This window comes from Lithobates pipiens, unplaced genomic scaffold (assembly GCF_037356315.1).
Source record: "Lithobates pipiens isolate NorthernLeopardFrog02 unplaced genomic scaffold, aLitPip1_a1.2 Scaffold_8, whole genome shotgun sequence".
NCBI classification, from domain to species: domain Eukaryota; kingdom Metazoa; phylum Chordata; class Amphibia; order Anura; family Ranidae; genus Lithobates; species Lithobates pipiens.
In genome coordinates this window covers 568,984,079-569,001,578 of record NW_027507903.1, presented here as the reverse complement: position 1 = coordinate 569,001,578, position 17,500 = coordinate 568,984,079, and the positions used below count along the sequence as shown (strand labels likewise).

Sequence of the window (17,500 nt, the reverse complement as noted above, 5' to 3'; positions counted from 1 at the left end):
GATACAATGTCTACTCATCCTGGAACAACAGAGGCATTTTCCATCTATGTGACATGCTTCCCTTAGTTTCATCACACAGAAAGAACAAAGCACCGAGGAATTCAAAAGGGCTTTTTCAAAGGTGTGGAAAAAAAAGATGATGTCTCTGTCAGAGAATGGTTTGCAGAAGATTGGCACATAGATATTTGCCAATGCAAATGTGCAGAAGAGCGAGAACGGCCGAGAAACTTCATGTGCTGGTACGCATGTGCGTACGCCAAAACGTACACAATGCGTGACAATTTATGGTGCCCAGTGGCCTATTTAAAGCTAGCAGCATAAGCCATTAGTTGCTGGATGATCTTCAGCTTCCCCTGTGAGTTCCTGTGATCCTGATATTATTCATGTGTGAAAATTCATGTGCCAGTGCGCATATACGTACGCCAAAGCGCGTGCATGAGCCATTAGTTGCTGGATGAACTTCAGCTTGCCCTGTGAGTTCCTGTGTTCCTGATAGTATTTGATTTCCTGTCCTGACCCGGCTTGACCTGTCTTGTCTGCATCCCTGGCTTTGACCCTTGGTACTTTGACAACAAGGGAATGATTGGAGGTTACAATGGAAAAACAGCTTTGAGGTTTCAGCACTAGGAGTGTGCGGGTCGTTAAAAGGACTTGCATTTCCCATACCGGGAGTCGAACCCGGGCCGCCTGGGTGAAAACCAGGAATCCTAACCGCTAGACCATATGGGAAAACAAGCTGCCTTGTTTTGAGAAAAATAGAGAAAACCAAAGGGAAAAAAAGATGTGCCACCGCCATCAGCTTCCAAGTATGGTGGCCAGCTATGACACACATATCACTTTCACTAATTGGCCTCGTTAGCGCAGCAGGTAGCGCGTCAGTCTCATAATCTGAAGGTCGTGAGTTCGATCCTCACACGGGGCACTACCCTCTAACCGTTTTGTGAGCCTTGGGGTCCTTAATCTATGAAAAACACTACTCTTCATCCCTTAGGTCTTGTAGGAAACCATATGGATGGAAAATTGACCGGAAGATCAAGCTTTCAGTGCTCTTTTGCCTTCCACCATATTCCACCCAGCTAAAATCTTTAGCTCTGCATCCAACAGACCTTGCAAGATACAATGTCTACTCATCCTGGAACAACAGAGGCATTTTCCATCTATGTGACATGCTTCCCTTAGTTTCATCACACAGAAAGAACAAAGCACCGAGGAATTCAAAAGGGCTTTTTCAAAGGTGTGGAAAAAAAAGATGATGTCTCTGTCAGAGAATGGTTTGCAGAAGATTGGCACATAGATATTTGCCAATGCAAATGTGCAGAAGAGCGAGAACGGCCGAGAAACTTCATGTGCTAGTACGCATGTGCGTACGCCAAAGCGCACACAATGCGTGACAATTTCTGGTGCCCAGTGGCCTATTTAAAGTTAGCAGCATAAGCCATTAGTTGCTGGATGATCTTCAGCTTCCCCTGTGAGTTCCTGTGATCCTGATATTATTCATGTGTGAAAATTCATGTGCCAGTGCGCATATACGTACGCCAAAGCGCGTGCATGAGCCATTAGTTGCTGGATGAACTTCAGCTTGCCCTGTGAGTTCCTGTGTTCCTGATAGTATTTAATTTCCTGTCCTGACCCGGCTTGACCTGTCTTGTCTGCATCCCTGGCTTTGACCCTTGGTACTTTGACAACAAGGGAATGATTGGAGGTTACAATGGAAAAACAGCTTTGAGGTTTCAGCACTAGAAGTGTGCGGGTCGTTAAAAGGACTTGCATTTCCCATACCGGGAGTCGAACCCGGGCTGCCTGGGTGAAAACCAGGAATCCTAACCGCTAGACCATATGGGAAAACTAGCTGCCTTGTTTTGAGAAAAATAGAGAAAACCAAAGGGAAAAAAAGATGTGCCACCGCCATCAGCTTCCAAGTATGGTGGCCAGCTATGACACACATATCACTTTCACTAATTGGCCTCGTTAGCGCAGCAGGTAGCGTGTCAGTCTCATAATCTGAAGGTCGTGAGTTCGATCCTCACACGGGGCACTACTCTCTAATCGTTTTGTGAGCCTTGGGGTCCTTAATCTATGAAAAACACTACTCTTCATCCCTTAGGTCTTGTAGGAAACCATATGGATCGAAAATTGACCGGAAGATCAAGCTTTCAGTGCTCTTTTGCCTTCCACCATATTCCACCCAGCTAAAATCTTTAGCTCTGCATCCAACAGACCTTGCAAGATACAATGTCTACTCATCCTGGAACAACAGAGGCATTTTCCATCTATGTGACATGCTTCCCTTAGTTTCATCACACAGAAAGAACAAAGCACCGAGGAATTCAAAAGGGCTTTTTCAAAGGTGTGGAAAAAAAAGATGATGTCTCTGTCAGAGAATGGTTTGCAGAAGATTGGCACATAGATATTTGCCAATGCAAATGTGCAGAAGAGCGAGAACGGCCGAGAAACTTCATGTGCTAGTACGCATGTGCGTACGCCAAAGCGCACACAATGCGTGACAATTTCTGGTGCCCAGTGGCCTATTTAAAGCTAGCAGCATAAGCCATTAGTTGCTGGATGATCTTCAGCTTCCCCTGTGAGTTCCTGTGATCCTGATATTATTCATGTGTGAAAATTCATGTGCCAGTGCGCATATACGTACGCCAAAGCGCGTGCATGAGCCATTAGTTGCTGGATGAACTTCAGCTTGCCCTGTGAGTTCCTGTGTTCCTGATAGTATTTCATTTCCTGTCCTGACCCGGCTTGACCTGTCTTGTCTGCATCCCTGGCTTTGACCCTTGGTACTTTGACAACAAGGGAATGATTGGAGGTTACAATGGAAAAACAGCTTTGAGGTTTCAGCACTAGGAGTGTGCGGGTCGTTAAAAGGACTTGCATTTCCCATACCGGGAGTCGAACCCGGGCCGCCTGGGTGAAAACCAGGAATCCTAACCGCTAGACCATATGGGAAAACTAGCTGCCTTGTTTTGAGAAAAATAGAGAAAACCAAAGGGAAAAAAAGATGTGCCACCGCCATCAGCTTCCAAGTATGGTGGCCAGCTATGACACACATATCACTTTCACTAATTGGCCTCATTAGCGCAGCAGGTAGCGCGGTCAGTCTCATAATCTGAAGGTCGTGAGTTCGATCCTCACACGAGGCACTACTCTCTAACCATTTTGTGAGCCTTGGGGTCCTTAATCTATGAAAAACACTACTCTTCATCCCTTAGGTCTTGTAGGAAACCATATGGATGGAAAATTGACCGGAAGATCAAGCTTTCAGTGCTCTTTTGCCTTCCACCATATTCCACCCAGCTAAAATCTTTAGCTCTGCATCCAACAGACCTTGCAAGATACAATGTCTACTCATCCTGGAACAACAGAGGCATTTTCCATCTATGTGACATGCTTCCCTTAGTTTCATCACACAGAAAGAACAAAGCACCGAGGAATTCAAAAGGGCTTTTTCAAAGGTGTGGAAAAAAAAGATGATGTCTCTGTCAGAGAATGGTTTGCAGAAGATTGGCACATAGATATTTGCCAATGCAAATGTGCAGAAGAGCGAGAACGGCCGAGAAACTTCATGTGCTAGTACGCATGTGCGTACGCCAAAGCGCACACAATGCGTGACAATTTCTGGTGCCCAGTGGCCTATTTAAAGCTAGCAGCATAAGCCATTAGTTGCTGGATGATCTTCAGCTTCCCCTGTGAGTTCCTGTGATCCTGATATTATTCATGTGTGAAAATTCATGTGCCAGTGCGCATATACGTACGCCAAAGCGCGTGCATGAGCCATTAGTTGCTGGATGAACTTCAGCTTGCCCTGTGAGTTCCTGTGTTCCTGATAGTATTTCATTTCCTGTCCTGACCCGGCTTGACCTGTCTTGTCTGCATCCCTGGCTTTGACCCTTGGTACTTTGACAACAAGGGAATGATTGGAGGTTACAATGGAAAAACAGCTTTGAGGTTTCAGCACTAGGAGTGTGCGGGTCGTTAAAAGGACTTGCATTTCCCATACCGGGAGTCGAACCCGGGCCGCCTGGGTGAAAACCAGGAATCCTAACCGCTAGACCATATGGGAAAACTAGCTGCCTTGTTTTTAGAAAAATAGAGAAAACCAAAGGGAAAAAAAGATGTGCCACCGCCATCAGCTTCCAAGTATGGTGGCCAGCTATGACACACATATCACTTTCACTAATTGGCCTCGTTAGCGCAGCAGGTAGCGCGTCAGTCTCATAATCTGAAGGTCGTGAGTTCGATCCTCACACGGGGCACTACCCTCTAACCGTTTTGTGAGCCTTGGGGTCCTTAATCTATGAAAAACACTACTCTTCATCCCTTAGGTCTTGTAGGAAACCATATGGATGGAAAATTGACCGGAAGATCAAGCTTTCAGTGCTCTTTTGCCTTCCACCATATTCCACCCAGCTAAAATCTTTAGCTCTGCATCCAACAGACCTTGCAAGATACAATGTCTACTCATCCTGGAACAACAGAGGCATTTTCCATCTATGTGACATGCTTCCCTTAGTTTCATCACACAGAAAGAACAAAGCACCGAGGAATTCAAAAGGGCTTTTTCAAAGGTGTGGAAAAAAAAGATGATGTCTCTGTCAGAGAATGGTTTGCAGAAGATTGGCACATAGATATTTGCCAATGCAAATGTGCAGAAGAGCGAGAACGGCCGAGAAACTTCATGTGCTAGTACGCATGTGCGTACGCCAAAGCGCACACAATGCGTGACAATTTCTGGTGCCCAGTGGCCTATTTAAAGTTAGCAGCATAAGCCATTAGTTGCTGGATGATCTTCAGCTTCCCCTGTGAGTTCCTGTGATCCTGATATTATTCATGTGTGAAAATTCATGTGCCAGTGCGCATATACGTACGCCAAAGCGCGTGCATGAGCCATTAGTTGCTGGATGAACTTCAGCTTGCCCTGTGAGTTCCTGTGTTCCTGATAGTATTTCATTTCCTGTCCTGACCCGGCTTGACCTGTCTTGTCTGCATCCCTGGCTTTGACCCTTGGTACTTTGACAACAAGGGAATGATTGGAGGTTACAATGGAAAAACAGCTTTGAGGTTTCAGCACTAGAAGTGTGCGGGTCGTTAAAAGGACTTGCATTTCCCATACCGGGAGTCGAACCCGGGCCGCCTGGGTGAAAACCAGGAATCCTAACCGCTAGACCATATGGGAAAACTAGCTGCCTTGTTTTGAGAAAAATAGAGAAAACCAAAGGGAAAAAAAGATGTGCCACCGCCATCAGCTTCCAAGTATGGTGGCCAGCTATGACACACATATCACTTTCACTAATTGGCCTCGTTAGCGCAGCAGGTAGCGCGTCAGTCTCATAATCAGAAGGTCGTGAGTTCGATCCTCACACGGGGCACTACTCTCTAATCGTTTTGTGAGCCTTGGGGTCCTTAATCTATGAAAAACACTACTCTTCATCCCTTAGGTCTTGTAGGAAACCATATGGATGGAAAATTGACCGGAAGATCAAGCTTTCAGTGCTCTTTTGCCTTCCACCATATTCCACCCAGCTAAAATCTTTAGCTCTGCATCCAACAGACCTTGCAAGATACAATGTCTACTCATCCTGGAACAACAGAGGCATTTTCCATCTATGTGACATGCTTCCCTTAGTTTCATCACACAGAAAGAACAAAGCACAGAGGAATTCAAAAGGGCTTTTTCAAAGGTGTGGAAAAAAAAGATGATGTCTCTGTCAGAGAATGGTTTGCAGAAGATTGGCACATAGATATTTGCCAATGCAAATGTGCAGAAGAGCGAGAACGGCCGAGAAACTTCATGTGCTAGTACGCATGTGCGTACGCCAAAGCGCACACAATGCGTGACAATTTCTGGTGCCCAGTGGCCTATTTAAAGCTAGCAGCATAAGCCATTAGTTGCTGGACGATCTTCAGCTTCCCCTGTGAGTTCCTGTGATCCTGATATTATTCATGTGTGAAAATTCATGTGCCAGTGCGCATATACGTACGCCAAAGCGCGTGCATGAGCCATTAGTTGCTGGATGAACTTCAGCTTGCCCTGTGAGTTCCTGTGTTCCTGATAGTATTTCATTTCCTGTCCTGACCCGGCTTGACCTGTCTTGTCTGCATCCCTGGCTTTGACCCTTGGTACTTTGACAACAAGGGAATGATTGGAGGTTACAATGGAAAAACAGCTTTGAGGTTTCAGCACTAGGAGTGTGCGGGTCGTTAAAAGGACTTGCATTTCCCATACCGGGAGTCGAACCCGGGCCGCCTGGGTGAAAACCAGGAATCCTAACCGTTAGACCATATGGGAAAACTAGCTGCCTTGTTTTGAGAAAAATAGAGAAAACCAAAGGGAAAAAAAGATGTGCCACCGCCATCAGCTTCCAAGTATGGTGGCCAGCTATGACACACATATCACTTTCACTAATTGGCCTCGTTAGCGCAGCAGGTAGCGCGGTCAGTCTCATAATCTGAAGGTCGTGAGTTCGATCCTCACACGAGGCACTACTCTCTAACCATTTTGTGAGCCTTGGGGTCCTTAATCTATGAAAAACACTACTCTTCATCCCTTAGGTCTTGTAGGAAACCATATGGATGGAAAATTGACCGGAAGATCAAGCTTTCAGTGCTCTTTTGCCTTCCACCATATTCCACCCAGCTAAAATCTTTAGCTCTGCATCCAACAGACCTTGCAAGATACAATGTCTACTCATCCTGGAACAACAGAGGCATTTTCCATCTATGTGACATGCTTCCCTTAGTTTCATCACACAGAAAGAACAAAGCACCGAGGAATTCAAAAGGGCTTTTTCAAAGGTGTGGAAAAAAAAGATGATGTCTCTGTCAGAGAATGGTTTGCAGAAGATTGGCACATAGATATTTGCCAATGCAAATGTGCAGAAGAGCGAGAACGGCCGAGAAACTTCATGTGCTAGTACGCATGTGCGTACGCCAAAGCGCACACAATGCGTGACAATTTCTGGTGCCCAGTGGCCTATTTAAAGCTAGCAGCATAAGCCATTAGTTGCTGGATGATCTTCAGCTTCCCCTGTGAGTTCCTGTGATCCTGATATTATTCATGTGTGAAAATTCATGTGCCAGTGCGCATATACGTACGCCAAAGCGCGTGCATGAGCCATTAGTTGCTGGATGAACTTCAGCTTGCCCTGTGAGTTCCTGTGTTCCTGATAGTATTTCATTTCCTGTCCTGACCCGGCTTGACCTGTCTTGTCTGCATCCCTGGCTTTGACCCTTGGTACTTTGACAACAAGGGAATGATTGGAGGTTACAATGGAAAAACAGCTTTGAGGTTTCAGCACTAGGAGTGTGCGGGTCGTTAAAAGGACTTGCATTTCCCATACCGGGAGTCGAACCCGGGCCGCCTGGGTGAAAACCAGGAATCCTAACCGCTAGACCATATGGGAAAACTAGCTGCCTTGTTTTGAGAAAAATAGAGAAAACCAAAGGGAAAAAAAGATGTGCCACCGCCATCAGCTTCCAAGTATGGTGGCCAGCTATGACACACATATCACTTTCACTAATTGGCCTCGTTAGCGCAGCAGGTAGCGCGTCAGTCTCATAATCTGAAGGTCGTGAGTTCGATCCTCACACGGGGCACTACCCTCTAACCGTTTTGTGAGCCTTGGGGTCCTTAATCTATGAAAAACACTACTCTTCATCCCTTAGGTCTTGTAGGAAACCATATGGATGGAAAATTGACCGGAAGATCAAGCTTTCAGTGCTCTTTTGCCTTCCACCATATTCCACCCAGCTAAAATCTTTAGCTCTGCATCCAACAGACCTTGCAAGATACAATGTCTACTCATCCTGGAACAACAGAGGCATTTTCCATCTATGTGACATGCTTCCCTTAGTTTCATCACACAGAAAGAACAAAGCACCGAGGAATTCAAAAGGGCTTTTTCAAAGGTGTGGAAAAAAAAGATGATGTCTCTGTCAGAGAATGGTTTGCAGAAGATTGGCACATAGATATTTGCCAATGCAAATGTGCAGAAGAGCGAGAACGGCCGAGAAACTTCATGTGCTAGTACGCATGTGCGTACGCCAAAGCGCACACAATGCGTGACAATTTCTGGTGCCCAGTGGCCTATTTAAAGTTAGCAGCATAAGCCATTAGTTGCTGGATGATCTTCAGCTTCCCCTGTGAGTTCCTGTGATCCTGATATTATTCATGTGTGAAAATTCATGTGCCAGTGCGCATATACGTACGCCAAAGCGCGTGCATGAGCCATTAGTTGCTGGATGAACTTCAGCTTGCCCTGTGAGTTCCTGTGTTCCTGATAGTATTTCATTTCCTGTCCTGACCCGGCTTGACCTGTCTTGTCTGCATCCCTGGCTTTGACCCTTGGTACTTTGACAACAAGGGAATGATTGGAGGTTACAATGGAAAAACAGCTTTGAGGTTTCAGCACTAGAAGTGTGCGGGTCGTTAAAAGGACTTGCATTTCCCATACCGGGAGTCGAACCCGGGCCGCCTGGGTGAAAACCAGGAATCCTAACCGCTAGACCATATGGGAAAACTAGCTGCCTTGTTTTGAGAAAAATAGAGAAAACCAAAGGGAAAAAAAGATGTGCCACCGCCATCCGCTTCCAAGTATGGTGGCCAGCTATGACACACATATCACTTTCACTAATTGGCCTCGTTAGCGCAGCAGGTAGCGCGTCAGTCTCATAATCAGAAGGTCGTGAGTTCGATCCTCACACGGGGCACTACTCTCTAATCGTTTTGTGAGCCTTGGGGTCCTTAATCTATGAAAAACACTACTCTTCATCCCTTAGGTCTTGTAGGAAACCATATGGATGGAAAATTGACCGGAAGATCAAGCTTTCAGTGCTCTTTTGCCTTCCACCATATTCCACCCAGCTAAAATCTTTAGCTCTGCATCCAACAGACCTTGCAAGATACAATGTCTACTCATCCTGGAACAACAGAGGCATTTTCCATCTATGTGACATGCTTCCCTTAGTTTCATCACACAGAAAGAACAAAGCACCGAGGAATTCAAAAGGGCTTTTTCAAAGGTGTGGAAAAAAAAGATGATGTCTCTGTCAGAGAATGGTTTGCAGAAGATTGGCACATAGATATTTGCCAATGCAAATGTGCAGAAGAGTGAGAACGGCCGAGAAACTTCATGTGCTAGTACGCATGTGCGTACGCCAAAGCGCACACAATGCGTGACAATTTCTGGTGCCCAGTGGCCTATTTAAAGCTAGCAGCATAAGCCATTAGTTGCTGGATGATCTTCAGCTTCCCCTGTGAGTTCCTGTGATCCTGATATTATTCATGTGTGAAAATTCATGTGCCAGTGCGCATATACGTACGCCAAAGCGCGTGCATGAGCCATTAGTTGCTGGATGAACTTCAGCTTGCCCTGTGAGTTCCTGTGTTCCTGATAGTATTTCATTTCCTGTCCTGACCCGGCTTGACCTGTCTTGTCTGCATCCCTGGCTTTGACCCTTGGTACTTTGACAACAAGGGAATGATTGGAGGTTACAATGGAAAAACAGCTTTGAGGTTTCAGCACTAGGAGTGTGCGGGTCGTTAAAAGGACTTGCATTTCCCATACCGGGAGTCGAACCCGGGCCGCCTGGGTGAAAACCAGGAATCCTAACCGTTAGACCATATGGGAAAACTAGCTGCCTTGTTTTGAGAAAAATAGAGAAAACCAAAGGGAAAAAAAGATGTGCCACCGCCATCAGCTTCCAAGTATGGTGGCCAGCTATGACACACATATCACTTTCACTAATTGGCCTCTTTAGCGCAGCAGGTAGAGCGTCAGTCTCATAATCTGAAGGTCGTGAGTTCGATCCTCACACGGGGCACTACTCTCTAACCATTTTGTGAGCCTTGGGGTCCTTAATCTATGAAAAACACTACTCTTCATCCCTTAGGTCTTGTAGGAAACCATATGGATGGAACATTGACCGGAAGATCAAGCTTTCAGTGCTCTTTTGCCTTCCACCATATTCCACCCAGCTAAAATCTTTAGCTCTGCATCCAACAGACCTTGCAAGATACAATGTCTACTCATCCTGGAACAACAGAGGCATTTTCCATCTATGTGACATGCTTCCCTTAGTTTCATCACACAGAAAGAACAAAGCACCGAGGAATTCAAAAGGGCTTTTTCAAAGGTGTGGAAAAAAAAGATGATGTCTCTGTCAGAGAATGGTTTGCAGAAGATTGGCACATAGATATTTGCCAATGCAAATGTGCAGAAGAGCGAGAACGGCCGAGAAACTTCATGTGCTAGTACGCATGTGCGTACGCCAAAGCGCACACAATGCGTGACAATTTCTGGTGCCCAGTGGCCTATTTAAAGCTAGCAGCATAAGCCATTAGTTGCTGGATGATCTTCAGCTTCCCCTGTGAGTTCCTGTGATCCTGATATTATTCATGTGTGAAAATTCATGTGCCAGTGCGCATATACGTACGCCAAAGCGCGTGCATGAGCCATTAGTTGCTGGATGAACTTCAGCTTGCCCTGTGAGTTCCTGTGTTCCTGATAGTATTTCATTTCCTGTCCTGACCCGGCTTGACCTGTCTTGTCTGCATCCCTGGCTTTGACCCTTGGTACTTTGACAACAAGGGAATGATTGGAGGTTTCAATGGAAAAACAGCTTTGAGGTTTCAGCACTAGGAGTGTGCGGGTCGTTAAAAGGACTTGCATTTCCCATACCGGGAGTTGAACCCGGGCCGACTGGGTGAAAAACAGGATTCCTAAACGCTAGACCATATGGGAAAACTAGCTGCCTTGTTTTGAGAAAAATAGAGAAAACCAAAGGGAAAAAAAGATGTGCCACCGCCATCAGCTTCCAAGTATGGTGGCCAGCTATGACACACATATCACTTTCACTAATTGGCCTCGTTAGCGCAGCAGGTAGCGCGTCAGTCTCATAATCTGAAGGTCGTGAGTTCGATCCTCACACGGTGCACTACTCTCTAATCGTTTTGTGAGCCTTGGGGTCCTTAATCTATGAAAAACACTACTCTTCATCCCTTAGGTCTTGTAGGAAACCATATGGATGGAAAATTGACCGGAAGATCAAGCTTTCAGTGCTCTTTTGCCTTCCACCATATTCCACCCAGCTAAAATCTTTAGCTCTGCATCCAACAGACCTTGCAAGATACAATGTCTACTCATCCTGGAACAACAGAGGCATTTTCCATCTATGTGACATGCTTCCCTTAGTTTCATCACACAGAAAGAACAAAGCACCGAGGAATTCAAAAGGGCTTTTTCAAAGGTGTGGAAAAAAAAGATGATGTCTCTGTCAGAGAATGGTTTGCAGAAGATTGGCACATAGATATTTGCCAATGCAAATGTGCAGAAGAGCGAGAACGGCCGAGAAACTTCATGTGCTAGTACGCATGTGCGTACGCCAAAGCGCACACAATGCGTGACAATTTCTGGTGCCCAGTGGCCTATTTAAAGCTAGCAGCATAAGCCATTAGTTGCTGGATGATCTTCAGCTTCCCCTGTGAGTTCCTGTGATCCTGATATTATTCATGTGCCAGTGCGCATATACGTACGCCAAAGCGCGTGCATGAGCCATTAGTTGCTGGATGAACTTCAGCTTGCCCTGTGAGTTCCTGTGTTCCTGATAGTATTTCATTTCCTGTCCTGACCCGGCTTGACCTGTCTTGTCTGCATCCCTGGCTTTGACCCTTGGTACTTTGACAACAAGGGAATGATTGGAGGTTACAATGGAAAAACAGCTTTGAGGTTTCAGCACTAGGAGTGTGCGGGTCGTTAAAAGGACTTGCATTTCCCATACCGGGAGTCGAACCCGGGCCGCCTGGGTGAAAACCAGGAATCCTAACCGCTAGACCATATGGGAAAACTAGATTCCTTGTTTGGAGAAAAATAGAGAAAACCAAAGGGAAAAAAAGATGTGCAACCGCCATCAGCTTCCAAGTATGGTGGCCAGCTATGACACACATATCCCTTTCACTAATTGGCCTCGTTAGCGCAGCAGGTAGCGTGTCAGTCTCATAATCTGAAGGTAGTGAGTTCGATCCTCACACGGGGCACTACCCTCTAATCATTTTGTGAGCCTTGGGGTCCTTAATCTATGAAAAACACTACTCTTCATCCCTTAGGTCTTGTAGGAAACCATATGGATGGAACATTGACCGGAAGATCAAGCTTTCAGTGCTCTTTTGCCTTCCACCATATTCCACCCAGCTAAAATCTTTAGCTCTGCATCCAACAGACCTTGCAAGATACAATGTCTACTCATCCTGGAACAACAGAGGCATTTTCCATCTATGTGACATGCTTCCCTTAGTTTCATCACACAGAAAGAACAAAGCACCGAGGAATTCAAAAGGGCTTTTTCAAAGGTGTGGAAAAAAAAGATGATGTCTCTGTCAGAGAATGGTTTGCAGAAGATTGGCACATAGATATTTGCCAATGCAAATGTGCAGAAGAGCGAGAACGGCCGAGAAACTTCATGTGCTAGTACGCATGTGCGTACGCCAAAGCGCACACAATGCGTGACAATTTCTGGTGCCCAGTGGCCTATTTAAAGCTAGCAGCATAAGCCATTAGTTGCTGGATGATCTTCAGCTTCCCCTGTGAGTTCCTGTGATCCTGATATTATTCATGTGTGAAAATTCATGTGCCAGTGCGCATATACGTACGCCAAAGCGCGTGCATGAGCCATTAGTTGCTGGATGAACTTCAGCTTGCCCTGTGAGTTCCTGTGTTCCTGATAGTATTTCATTTCCTGTCCTGACCCGGCTTGACCTGTCTTGTCTGCATCCCTGGCTTTGACCCTTGGTACTTTGACAACAAGGGAATGATTGGAGGTTTCAATGGAAAAACAGCTTTGAGGTTTCAGCACTAGGAGTGTGCGGGTCGTTAAAAGGACTTGCATTTCCCATACCGGGAGTTGAACCCGGGCCGCCTGGGTGAAAAACAGGATTCCTAAACGCTAGACCATATGGGAAAACTAGCTGCCTTGTTTTGAGAAAAATAGAGAAAACCAAAGGGAAAAAAAGATGTGCCACCGCCATCAGCTTCCAAGTATGGTGGCCAGCTATGACACACATATCACTTTCACTAATTGGCCTCGTTAGCGCAGCAGGTAGCGCGTCAGTCTCATAATCTGAAGGTCGTGAGTTCGATCCTCACACGGTGCACTACTCTCTAATCGTTTTGTGAGCCTTGGGGTCCTTAATCTATGAAAAACACTACTCTTCATCCCTTAGGTCTTGTAGGAAACCATATGGATGGAAAATTGACCGGAAGATCAAGCTTTCAGTGCTCTTTTGCCTTCCACCATATTCCACCCAGCTAAAATCTTTAGCTCTGCATCCAACAGACCTTGCAAGATACAATGTCTACTCATCCTGGAACAACAGAGGCATTTTCCATCTATGTGACATGCTTCCCTTAGTTTCATCACACAGAAAGAACAAAGCACCGAGGAATTCAAAAGGGCTTTTTCAAAGGTGTGGAAAAAAAAGATGATGTCTCTGTCAGAGAATGGTTTGCAGAAGATTGGCACATAGATATTTGCCAATGCAAATGTGCAGAAGAGCGAGAACGGCCGAGAAACTTCATGTGCTAGTACGCATGTGCGTACGCCAAAGCGCACACAATGCGTGACAATTTCTGGTGCCCAGTGGCCTATTTAAAGCTAGCAGCATAAGCCATTAGTTGCTGGATGATCTTCAGCTTCCCCTGTGAGTTCCTGTGATCCTGATATTATTCATGTGCCAGTGCGCATATACGTACGCCAAAGCGCGTGCATGAGCCATTAGTTGCTGGATGAACTTCAGCTTGCCCTGTGAGTTCCTGTGTTCCTGATAGTATTTCATTTCCTGTCCTGACCCGGCTTGACCTGTCTTGTCTGCATCCCTGGCTTTGACCCTTGGTACTTTGACAACAAGGGAATGATTGGAGGTTACAATGGAAAAACAGCTTTGAGGTTTCAGCACTAGGAGTGTGCGGGTCGTTAAAAGGACTTGCATTTCCCATACCGGGAGTCGAACCCGGGCCGCCTGGGTGAAAACCAGGAATCCTAACCGCTAGACCATATGGGAAAACTAGATTCCTTGTTTGGAGAAAAATAGAGAAAACCAAAGGGAAAAAAAGATGTGCAACCGCCATCAGCTTCCAAGTATGGTGGCCAGCTATGACACACATATCCCTTTCACTAATTGGCCTCGTTAGCGCAGCAGGTAGCGTGTCAGTCTCATAATCTGAAGGTAGTGAGTTCGATCCTCACACGGGGCACTACCCTCTAATCATTTTGTGAGCCTTGGGGTCCTTAATCTATGAAAAACACTACTCTTCATCCCTTAGGTCTTGTAGGAAACCATATGGATGGAAAATTGACCGGAAGATCAAGCTTTCAGTGCTCTTTTGCCTTCCACCATATTCCACCCAGCTAAAATCTTTAGCTCTGCATCCAACAGACCTTGCAAGATACAATGTCTACTCATCCTGGAACAACAGAGGCATTTTCCATCTATGTGACATGCTTCCCTTAGTTTCATCACACAGAAAGAACAAAGCACCGAGGAATTCAAAAGGGCTTTTTCAAAGGTGTGGAAAAAAAAGATGATGTCTCTGTCAGAGAATGGTTTGCAGAAGATTGGCACATAGATATTTGCCAATGCAAATGTGCAGAAGAGCGAGAACGGCCGAGAAACTTCATGTGCTAGTACGTATGTGCGTACGCCAAAGCGCACACAATGCGTGACAATTTCTGGTGCCCAGTGGCCTATTTAAAGCTAGCAGCATAAGCCATTAGTTGCTGGATGATCTTCAGCTTCCCCTGTGAGTTCCTGTGATCCTGATATTATTCATGTGTGAAAATTCATGTGCCAGTGCGCATATACGTACGCCAAAGCGCGTGCATGAGCCATTAGTTGCTGGATGAACTTCAGCTTGCCCTGTGAGTTCCTGTGTTCCTGATAGTATTTCATTTCCTGTCCTGACCCGGCTTGACCTGTCTTGTCTGCATCCCTGGCTTTGACCCTTGGTACTTTGACAACAAGGGAATGATTGGAGGTTACAATGGAAAAACAGCTTTGAGGTTTCAGCACTAGGAGTGTGCGGGTCGTTAAAAGGACTTGCATTTCCCATACCGGGAGTGGAACCCGGGCCGCCTGGGTGAAAACCAGGAATCCTAACCGCTAGACCATATGGGAAAACTAGCTGCCTTGTTTTGAGAAAAATAGAGAAAACCAAAGGGAAAAAAAGATGTGCCACCGCCATCAGCTTCCAAGTATGGTGGCCAGCTATGACACACATATCACTTTCACTAATTGGCCTCATTAGCGCAGCAGGTAGAGCGTCAGTCTCTTAATCTGAAGGTCGTGAGTTCGATCCTCACACGGGGCACTACTCTCTAACCATTTTGTGAGCCTTGGGGTCCTTAATCTATGAAAAACACTACTCTTCATCCCTTAGGTCTTGTAGGAAACCATATGGATGGAAAATTGACCGGAAGATCAAGCTTTCAGTGCTCTTTTGCCTTCCACCATATTCCACCCAGCTAAAATCTTTAGCTCTGCATCCAACAGACCTTGCAAGATACAATGTCTACTCATCCTGGAACAACAGAGGCATTTTCCATCTATGTGACATGCTTCCCTTAGTTTCATCACACAGAAAGAACAAAGCACCGAGGAATTCAAAAGGGCTTTTTCAAAGGTGTGGAAAAAAAAGATGATGTCTCTGTCAGAGAATGGTTTGCAGAAGATTGGCACATAGATATTTGCCAATGCAAATGTGCAGAAGAGCGAGAACGGCCGAGAAACTTCATGTGCTAGTACGTATGTGCGTACGCCAAAGCGCACACAATGCGTGACAATTTCTGGTGCCCAGTGGCCTATTTAAAGCTAGCAGCATAAGCCATTAGTTGCTGGATGATCTTCAGCTTCCCCTGTGAGTTCCTGTGATCCTGATATTATTCATGTGTGAAAATTCATGTGCCAGTGCGCATATACGTACGCCAAAGCGCGTGCATGAGCCATTAGTTGCTGGATGAACTTCAGCTTGCCCTGTGAGTTCCTGTGTTCCTGATAGTATTTCATTTCCTGTCCTGACCCGGCTTGACCTGTCTTGTCTGCATCCCTGGCTTTGACCCTTGGTACTTTGACAACAAGGGAATGATTGGAGGTTACAATGGAAAAACAGCTTTGAGGTTTCAGCACTAGGAGTGTGCGGGTCGTTAAAAAGACTTGCATTTCCCATACCGGGAGTCGAACCCGGGCCGCCTGGGTGAAAACCAGGAATCCTAACCGCTAGACCATATGGGAAAACTAGCTGCCTTATTTTGAGAAAAATAGAGAAAACCAAAGGGAAAAAAAGATGTGCCACCGCCATCAGCTTCCAAGTATGGTGGCCAGCTATGACACACATATCACTTTCACTAATTGGCCTCGTTAGCGCAGCAGGTAGCGCATCAGTCTCATAATCTGAAGGTCGTGAGTTCGATCCTCACACGGTGCACTACTCTCTAATCGTTTTGTGAGCCTTGGGGTCCTTAATCTATGAAAAACACTACTCTTCATCCCTTAGGTCTTGTAGGAAACCATATGGATGGAAAATTGACCGGAAGATCAAGCTTTCAGTGCTCTTTTGCCTTCCACCATATTCCACCCAGCTAAAATCTTTAGCTCTGCATCCAACAGACCTTGCAAGATACAATGTCTACTCATCCTGGAACAACAGAGGCATTTTCCATCTATGTGACATGCTTCCCTTAGTTTCATCACACAGAAAGAACAAAGCACCGAGGAATTCAAAAGGGCTTTTTCAAAGGTGTGGAAAAAAAAGATGATGTCTCTGTCAGAGAATGGTTTGCAGAAGATTGGCACATAGATATTTGCCAATGCAAATGTGCAGAAGAGCGAGAACGGCCGAGAAACTTCATGTGCAAGTACGCATGTGCGTACGCCAAAGCGCACACAATGCGTGACAATTTCTGGTGCCCAGTGGCCTATTTAAAGCTAGCAGCATAAGCCATTAGTTGCTGGATGATCTTCAGCTTCCCCTGTGAGTTCCTGTGATCCTGATATTATTCATGTGTGAAAATTCATGTGCCAGTGCGCATATACGTACGCCAAAGCGCGTGCATGAGCCATTAGTTGCTGGATGAACTTCAGCTTGCCCTGTGAGTTCCTGTGTTCCTGATAGTATTTCATTTCCTGTCCTGACCCGGCTTGACCTGTCTTGTCTGCATCCCTGGCTTTGACCCTTGGTACTTTGACAACAAGGGAATGATTGGAGGTTACAATGGAAAAACAGCTTTGAGGTTTCAGCACTAGGAGTGTGCGGGTCGTTAAAAGGACTTGCATTTCCCATACCGGGAGTCGAACCCGGGCCGCCTGGGTGAAAACCAAGAATACTAACCGCTAGACCATATGGGAAAACTAGCTGCCTTGTTTTGAGAAAAATAGAGAAAACCAAAGGGAAAAAAAGATGTGCCACCGCCATCAGCTTCCAAGTATGGTGGCCAGCTATGACACACA

The 17,500-nt window shown here is 45.8% G+C and overlaps 13 non-coding genes across 13 annotated transcripts; 4 read left to right on the top strand and 9 right to left on the bottom strand.

Moving 5' to 3' along the window:
- Positions 1-657: 657 nt before the first annotated feature.
- Positions 658-729, bottom strand: TRNAE-UUC (transfer RNA glutamic acid (anticodon UUC)). Its single transcript has one exon. It is a non-coding gene; the product is annotated as a tRNA-Glu (tRNA).
- Positions 730-849: 120 nt separating this feature from the next.
- On the top strand, positions 850-922 carry TRNAM-CAU (transfer RNA methionine (anticodon CAU)). The gene has a single exon. It is a non-coding gene; the product is annotated as a tRNA-Met (tRNA).
- Positions 923-2,883: 1,961 nt separating this feature from the next.
- On the bottom strand, positions 2,884-2,955 carry TRNAE-UUC (transfer RNA glutamic acid (anticodon UUC)). Its single transcript has one exon. It is a non-coding gene; the product is annotated as a tRNA-Glu (tRNA).
- A 1,042-nt stretch (positions 2,956-3,997) lies between these two features.
- Positions 3,998-4,069, bottom strand: TRNAE-UUC (transfer RNA glutamic acid (anticodon UUC)). Its single transcript has one exon. It is a non-coding gene; the product is annotated as a tRNA-Glu (tRNA).
- Positions 4,070-4,189: 120 nt separating this feature from the next.
- Positions 4,190-4,262, top strand: TRNAM-CAU (transfer RNA methionine (anticodon CAU)). Its single transcript has one exon. It is a non-coding gene; the product is annotated as a tRNA-Met (tRNA).
- Positions 4,263-5,110: 848 nt separating this feature from the next.
- Positions 5,111-5,182, bottom strand: TRNAE-UUC (transfer RNA glutamic acid (anticodon UUC)). Its single transcript has one exon. It is a non-coding gene; the product is annotated as a tRNA-Glu (tRNA).
- A 2,155-nt stretch (positions 5,183-7,337) lies between these two features.
- On the bottom strand, positions 7,338-7,409 carry TRNAE-UUC (transfer RNA glutamic acid (anticodon UUC)). Its single transcript has one exon. It is a non-coding gene; the product is annotated as a tRNA-Glu (tRNA).
- A 120-nt stretch (positions 7,410-7,529) lies between these two features.
- Positions 7,530-7,602, top strand: TRNAM-CAU (transfer RNA methionine (anticodon CAU)). The gene has a single exon. It is a non-coding gene; the product is annotated as a tRNA-Met (tRNA).
- An 848-nt stretch (positions 7,603-8,450) lies between these two features.
- TRNAE-UUC (transfer RNA glutamic acid (anticodon UUC)) lies at positions 8,451-8,522 on the bottom strand. Its single transcript has one exon. It is a non-coding gene; the product is annotated as a tRNA-Glu (tRNA).
- Positions 8,523-11,775: 3,253 nt separating this feature from the next.
- Positions 11,776-11,847, bottom strand: TRNAE-UUC (transfer RNA glutamic acid (anticodon UUC)). Its single transcript has one exon. It is a non-coding gene; the product is annotated as a tRNA-Glu (tRNA).
- Positions 11,848-13,987: 2,140 nt separating this feature from the next.
- Positions 13,988-14,059, bottom strand: TRNAE-UUC (transfer RNA glutamic acid (anticodon UUC)). The gene has a single exon. It is a non-coding gene; the product is annotated as a tRNA-Glu (tRNA).
- A 1,233-nt stretch (positions 14,060-15,292) lies between these two features.
- Positions 15,293-15,365, top strand: TRNAK-CUU (transfer RNA lysine (anticodon CUU)). The gene has a single exon. It is a non-coding gene; the product is annotated as a tRNA-Lys (tRNA).
- An 848-nt stretch (positions 15,366-16,213) lies between these two features.
- On the bottom strand, positions 16,214-16,285 carry TRNAE-UUC (transfer RNA glutamic acid (anticodon UUC)). Its single transcript has one exon. It is a non-coding gene; the product is annotated as a tRNA-Glu (tRNA).
- Between the last annotated feature and the right edge of the window lie 1,215 nt (positions 16,286-17,500).